We start from the raw sequence: 8,291 nt of genomic DNA, 5'->3' as shown, positions 1-8,291 counted from the left end.
CATAACTCTGCCTGTTTTTGTTGACTTGAGGATTGAAGAGCTGTGAATCCAAATTTGGATTCTGTATGGTGCTCTTTTCGCATTGTCATGGCATCATTAGAAACACCAGCCATTGCTATATTGCAGTATATTTGCTACTTGTTATCAGTCACTACATAATACATCACTGTAGAAGAGGGAAGAGGCATTCTAAAATGCTCTTTAAAGCATTTGAATCTTTTTGTGAAAAAGCCCTGTGATTTGTTTTACTAGAGCATCTATCCTTGTAAGTTGCCTTTTATACATAATAAAATATTTATGCAGAATTTACAAGTCATGGTTCTCATTTTAATTGCTACTTATAATTGCATTTTTCTTTAGCATCTTAAAGTTTCTAACTTGTTGGACAGAACTGGAAGATTCACTGTTACATGGGAAATGACTAGTTCAGCTAGAAAAGATGGGGATTCATACAAGAATTTAAGGTGTGTAATGACCTGGCTGAAGGAGAGATAATATTATATTAACAGTACTGTCATTCTGGAAGAAAGTTACTGGCAAAGTTACTCAGGAAATACCCTCAGATTCTAATGTAAAGTTTTGATTAATTATAATTGCTTAATACATAGAAGAATATTAATGATATAAAGAGTGAAGGCATAAAATATATAAAAAAAAAAACCAAACCAAAAAACCCCAGAACCCAGAATGTAATAGAGATAGAATGGAATTTAATAGCAAAAGTCATGTATGTAGGGAATAAAAATTATTTGAGGAGTTCATGAGTTGAAATGTGTGGAGGAAGATCTAGGTAATCTCAGATGACTAGAAATTGCAAGTGTGTTAGAATAATGAAAAATACAGTCTAGAATGTATGAGATGAAGTATCTCTGGTAGAGATTGGGGAAGAATAGGTGAGACTGCATCTGAAGTGCTATGTACAGTGTGGTTATGTGTTCAGGAAAGGTGGAGTTTGATTTGAACAGGTAAGGCAACTACTAAGATTATCAGGTTAATTAAGTTTCTGTCAGCAGAGAAAGGGTTATACTACAATGCCTTTTTGCTCTGCCTCCCTGTGGTTTAAGCAGACCACAAGCTGGCACATCAAGCCCTGGCACCTAAGCTGTGTAACCATGGGCTTAGAAGAACCTGATTCTTTGGACACAAAACTGTGATGGCTTGATTACACTCCTTCCAGCTGGATTAGATACCAGTTTTAGAAACATGGATGTCTGCAAGAGACTAAACGTGTCCTCAAAAATATTCACATAATCTAGAAAAGTGAATATTGAGAGAGGAAATGAATGTTCTCTTCAGATACCTTCAAGTTAAGGTGTTTACTCCTTAAGGTAAAGGGCAATGCTTGCCCAAAACAAATATTACCAGCTAGCAGTGAATACACCAGTGTAGAATGTTTCAAGCCATCAGCAGAATGAGAGTTTAGAATAAATTTACTGTGAGAAATGGTGAAGACAAAAAAAAAAAAAAAAATCCGCAACCAGACACGAAATGATGGAGCACAGTGAAAAGAATTCTGTAAAATGATTGTTTAACTAGCATCACTGTATTCAGTCAGTCTGTTGTTTTCTCTTACTCTTGTAGGTACATAGGTGTGGAAGGAATCTATGAAGTCAATGGTGAAGTAGTCACCACTCCAGCAAAATTGTATGCCAGTGGTGAATATAACTTATGAGCTCCTTAAATACTCCAGCATTGATGTGGCTGTGAAGATGAAGAGTAGCATGCCTGGCAGCTGTGAACAAGAGAGAAGTAGGCACTGGGGGTGTGTTTGAAGCTAGAGACAAGAGTTGTGCTGTCGTGGACAGGACTGGGGAAGGGGAGTAGAAGAGCCACACAGAGTGGAGGCTTTGGGGCAATTCCAAGTAAACTACGGAAGTGTACATGAGATCAAAGTTAAGGACCTGGACAGGTGAGCTGTAAACTGCATGTAAGATGGGGGAGGACAAGAGAAATGGGATGAGGCAAGAGCAGTTTGGGCACCTGATGTGTGTGCTATTTGCAATATATGCCAGAAAAAAAAAGGAGCTGACAAAAGTGCTCACCAAGCCACTTTCCATCATTTATCAGCAGTGTTGGCTAACCAGGGAGGTCCCAGTTGACTGGAAGTTAGCAAATGTGACACCCATCTGCAAGAAGGACCAGAAGGAAGATCCAGGCAACTACAGGCCTGTCAACTGACCTCAGTGCCAGGGTAGGTTATGGAGCAGATCACCTTCAGTGCCATCACACAGCATGTAAGGACAAGCAGGTGAACAGGCCCAGTCATCATGGGTTTATGAAAGGCAGATTCTGCTTGACTAACCTGATCTACTACTAAGACAAGGTGGCCTGCTTAGTGGATGAGGGAAAGGCTGTGCATGTTGCTATGTAGCCTTTAGTAAAGCCTTTTGACACCATTTCCCGCAGCATTCTCCTGATGAAACTGGCTGCTCAAGGCTTGAATGGGCATACTCTTCACTGGATAAAAAACTGACTGGATGGCTGGACCCAAAGAGTTGTGGTGAACGGAGTTAAATCCAGTTGACTGCCAAACACAAGTTGTGTCCCCCAGGACTCAGGATTTGGGCTGGTTCTGTTTACTATCTTTATCAAGGATCTGGATGAGGGCATCAAGTTCACCCTCAGTAAGTTTGCAGATGACACCAGGTTGGGTGAGAGTGTTGATCTGATTGAGGGGAGGAAGGTTCTACAGAGGGATCTGGACAAGCTGGAGTGATGGGGTCGAGGCCAGTTGTATGAGGTTCAACAAGGCTTAGTGCCAGGTTCTGCACTTGAGTCACAACAACCCCATGCAATGCCACAGGCTTGGGCAAGAGTGGCTGAAAAGCAGCTTGGCGGAGAAGGACCTGGGGGTGTTGGTTGACAGCTGGCTGAATATGAGCCAGCAGTGTTCCCAGGTGGCCAAGAAGGCCAATACTATCCTGGGTTATATCAGAGACAGTGTGGCCAGCAGGACTAGGGAAGTGATTGTCCTCCTGTACTCAGCACTGGTGAGGCAGCACCTTGAATACTGTGTTCAGTTTTGGGTCCCTCACTACAAGAAAGACATTGAGGTGCTGGGGTGTGTCAGAGAAGGGCAACGAAGCTGGTGAAGGGTCTAGAGAACAAGTCTTACGATGAGCGGCTTAGGGAATTGGGGTTGTTTAGTCTGGAGAAAAGGAGGCTCAGGGGAGACTTTATCACTCTCTACAATTACCTGAAAGGAGGTTGTAGCGAGGGGAATGTTAGTCTCTTCTGCCAGGTAACAAGTGATAGGACAAGAGGAAGTGGCCTCAAGTTGTTAGGGGAGGTTTAGGTCAGAAATTAGGAAAAATTTCTTCACTGAAAGAGCTGTCAAGCATTGGAACACACTGCCCAGGGAAGTGCTGGAGTCACCATCCCTGGAGGTATTTAAAAGATGTGTAGATGTAGTGCTTAGGGGACACGGTTTAGAGGTGGATTTGGCAGTGTTAGGTTTATGGTTGGACTTGAGGTCTTTTTTCTCAATAAATAATAAATTTTATTATTTCTTAAGTGTCTTTTACAACCTAAACAATTCTATGATTCTGTAGTGTTCATAACTTTAAAAATGCTATCGTATAATTACATCTTTGGTAATGCCAAACTTCCCCTCTGTGTGCCAGAGAAAGACTCTTGGTGTTCCATAACAATGTTGGTTTGCACTGGCAGGGTCCCATGGAGGCAGATGCATCAGAGAGTTTTTCACCTCCTGAAGTGTCAATAGAGGATTTACAGGGTCATGTGAAATGCAGATACTAAGATGATTTAAAATGCTACCAAGTTATAGTCACAATGCTGCACAGCTACTTAGGACAGATGTAAATACATGTGCCATATACAATCACTGGTCTTACACATTGGACCCTTCTGATTTTTGCAAGGTGATCATCTGTGTCATGGCCTGTATATATTGAAGCAAGATAAACTAAAGTTCACTGGAATGTGTGTTGGAAAATATTAGGGAAGAGGTCTGAAGTTGATGGACATTTCTTATCCCTATATAGGTTGTGATCTAAATTTTACACCAGCAGTAGTAAATAATTAAGTTAGATGGGAAGACGTGAGTAGTAACTATTTTAATACCTCATCATTTTAGAAGTATATTTTTATAGATATATGTATCTATGTACAAAAAAATATATTTTATCCTCTGTGATTAATACATTCACATACCTGTTTCCTTTTCAAAGGGTATTAACACGAAAATAAGTAAATGTATACCCAGAACTCACAAATATTATTTATTCATGCTGAATTAAAAAAAAATCCACCATATCATGTAGATGTCATGTGGGTATTTTAAAAATAATTTAATCTGAAAATTTCCCCTGTGGTTTCCGAAGTAATTTTCTTCAAGGAAACCACTGAAAATACTACACTGTGGTTTTGGTACCACTAGGTGGTGCTGTCTTTATAGTATTCCTTAGTGATAAATCCGTGATTATGTATCTATGAAAACCAAAAAAAAGTGTATCTAAACGCAGTGTACTTACTATAGCTTCTTAAAGATAGAGACGTTTTGTTATACTTGTTTGGCAAGGACATTTAGCCCTTGTATGTGTCAACGTGCTCATTCGTGTTCATCTTTTTGCATATGCTTCCTTAAAATGGGAATTTGCATGTAACTAATAGTACAGTATGTCCAAAGTTTCACGTTGGCCTCGTTAGGGAAAATCCAGCCTTTGAAGTCCTGTATGCCTTCTGCTGAGATTTATCTTTATCAGAGTTTGTTAATCATTGAGCTTTGACACTCTACCTGTTATCGTGCAAAATTCAAAATAAAGACAGTTCCTACTCTGAAGAGATTACAGTCTGGGTGAGCAGAGTAAACAAAACTGGAAATAATTGAGGGAGGTCTTTTGTGCATTTCAGGCACTATGGTAAATCTCAGTCCTGCATTGCAGTAAACAGCAGATCTTTTGACACTATTTAAAGGGTATTGTACCAGTCTTAGCAATGTTTGAAACATGCTGTTTGCTGCCAAGTGTTTATCTCGTTGGGAAACAGTTAAGTTGAAGCATAAGCTCACTGAAGAAGCTCGCTTCACTCAGATAAAAGGAAGGCTGGAGTCAGGGATTTTGGAAGGAAGTGTCTAAGGGATAAACAATGGCAAGAGAGTATTTGTTGAATTTTCAGGATAAAATCTGCTTTTACCATTTTATTGTTTCAAATCAGTCAAATGTAGAATTGGTGTCTAAACCTGAAGCTGAAAGGTGTGAGTGGATTGTTCAGATTGCATTATTTCTTTGTTTTTGAGAAGAAAACATGGAAAAAATTGAAAATATGAATGAAACATTTTTCTTAAAGGCAAAAAGTTGTGTGGTTTCCCCCATGCAGGACATGAGCTATGACACTGCCCAATTTTGCTCAAGTTAACCATTATTTTTTCAGAAAGCAAGTTGCTCAGGCAGCTTCAAGAAACCAGTGAGCAATAGTAGCTCTCTGGGATAGGTTTAAAGTAGGTTAAATTTCCTCGTCTGCATTTTGCATTCAGGTTGCCACTTGTCAGCAGAAAGTTTGCGGGGGCTCTTAGCTCCTGACAAGTACAAAATAATGCAGGTAACCTGCAATAGAGAATATTTAAGCAAACTTGTATTGTCATGAGTCAGGAGCATGATTGTAGGCATTACCAAACTGACCTGATATGCATTATCTTAATCACTTGTCTGAATATTAGAATTTATGGGAGATTTGTACATTTTAAAGGACATGCTGGGACACAAACTGGAAAAGGTATAATACTATGAGATAAAGCGATGCCCATATGAAAGTATTTCATATAGGACATACATTTCAAAAAAAAAAAAAAAAAAAAAAGAGAAGCAACTAATTGTTACAAGTGGTCAGAAAAATAGCATCATGTAGTATCTTTTCCAACAGCAAATGTTGGTGTTCTTAAAATCAGAAAGCATGCCAACATATGAAGGCCATTTTAAAAAATGTTTTTATGGGAGATGTCAAAGAACTGTAGACAGAGAACATAACTAACATGCTAGAGGAACTGTTGATGGAGAAACATATAGTACAGCAACACATCCACAATTACGGCAATCTAACCTTAAACAAAAAATCAGTGTGTTTAGGGTGAAAGAAATTGTAACATGCAAAATCTAGGGTATGCCATTAAGTAAGACATCTATAATGTACATTAGAGATGCTTATTTAAGATAGAAATCTTTGCCCTGGTTCTAAGGGAAGCTGATAAGAAGGGATGCTTAAGAACTTTCCTCAAATAACTTCTTAGGTAAGATCAGAAGATTTCAGCCATGTTTACATTAGCAGCTAGGTTCGTTTTGGCAATTGGTTATCAGCTGTTTGTTTTTCTAACTGAATTAGTGCTTATCTTGGATAAAAATTGCAGGTGTAGACAAAGAAGATTAAAAAAAACATTTAGACAAGTCTCTCTTACTCTCAGTTAGCTCAGCTTGTGAAGGTCTTTGTCTCCTTTATGCAGATAGGGATAAAGACTTGAATTTGGTTGAAGATTCCCAAATACTGCAGAGATAATCTCATCCCAGACGGAAAAAGAAGCATTAACTCTGGATGATTAGAGAATCAAAAAGGTATGTGGGGAATTAGTTACACATATCTGGAAGGGCTTGGTAAAGCATCTTCATCTAAGATACCACTGAAAAGTCAACCAAAATTTCACTATCATCACAATTACAGATGCTTCTTTTATGTTCTTGTCACAAATTCATAGATAATAAATGCATAGTAGTCATGATAAGTCTTATCAAACACCAGTTCTTTTCAGATTAAGTTGTATGAGATAACACACAATTCTTTTCACACAGAATGAAGGCTCCAAATTAATCCAAGAAATAATAATTTACTAGTTGCTACTCAGTTTAGTTTTGCGATATAAATAGGTATCAGCACTAGAAAGTGTGGGCAGCCATTTGTCTCACTTTTATCCTACATTGTATTTTAAAGGTGGTTACAAAAATTCCCAACTTTGTAGATTTCTGAGACATTAATCTCAACGGGCAAAGCTTTCTAACTCGTACCATGATGCAGTTCATCAATCACCTCCTCACTGACTAAGACTTCAGGGAATGGCTGCATTTATCCAATAGTTTGCTATGTGAGATAACAGCGGGTGCAGGAAAGATCTAATTCAGCCATGCTACTCTACCAAAGCAAATGTCTTTAATGTTTGTATATTTGCAAGACTGTAGATTTCAGGCCCACAGTGAACATTTTCTGTGTATTGAATTCTACTTTCTGCATCTTCTGATGTTGGATCACCTTGAGTGACGTGGCATTATTGGCCAATGCATAGTAGAGATTAATGTCTCAATCTGTCATGACACTGGGCCACATTGGACCACACTGGAATGCAAGCGTAATTACTGCAATTATGGTGATCTATAATTTGGTATTGTTTTCATTTATAATTATTTTTTGATGTTGGCATTTCACCACCTAATACTGTGGAAGAGGGAGAGAGCAAATTAAATTTATGGAATTATCTGGCTAAAAAAAAAATTACAAATATCTTCATTCTACTGGCACAGAAAATAGTAATCTGTAATGAGTTTATGCCACAAGAAGCAATACAATATCAATTGTTCAATTCAGGTAAAATGAAAATGAATTAAATTACAGAAAAATATGTGGTGGATGGGGAATAATCTTATGTTTCCCAGATGATGGGTTAGGTATGGGTCCTAAGGCTTTTCCACTGTATTGGCTACTTCTCAGTGGAGAAAACCTTTCCTAGGCCTTTGCTTCACTTTTATGTCTAGTATTTCAACTGCATAATGTTAGAAAAAAGTTAGGAGAAAAGAGTTAATTATTTTTTAGATGTGTTTAAAATAATGCAGCAAGTGGAAGCACCCTCCAGTTCTTTATTGGTTATCAACATATACATCTGAAGTTTAGAAGTCTAATGTTGGGCAATTTGACTGGAAGAGTGATGTTTAGCCTCATGACCAGGGAACAGTGAGAATCCATTATTTATTTCTCAGGGATTTGTAAAGAAGAACTAAAACAAGGAAACCTGTTGTGTCACGTTTTAATGTTTTGATGGAGTATTTTTTAAGAGGATGGCAAATCAAAAAAGGGTAAGAATAGCTAGCTAGAAAATATTTTCCTCGGTTGGCTTCTGTGAGGCTGACTGGTGCGTTTACTGACTAGTGTTTTTGTAACCAAAGGACCAAGAGAAACAGGTATCAAAGACAGCAATGATTCAGTATATTCTTTGTGGTCAGCTGGATATTCCATCGAGATGGATAGGAATTGAAAAAGAATGGGGGACTAGTACTTGTGTCCAAAGAACTGTCTCT

Source organism: Athene noctua, chromosome 7, assembly GCF_965140245.1.
Source record: "Athene noctua chromosome 7, bAthNoc1.hap1.1, whole genome shotgun sequence".
NCBI classification, from domain to species: Eukaryota; Metazoa; Chordata; class Aves; order Strigiformes; family Strigidae; genus Athene; species Athene noctua.
The sequence above is the reverse complement of the archived record's forward strand: the minus strand, read 5'-3'. Positions refer to the sequence as shown.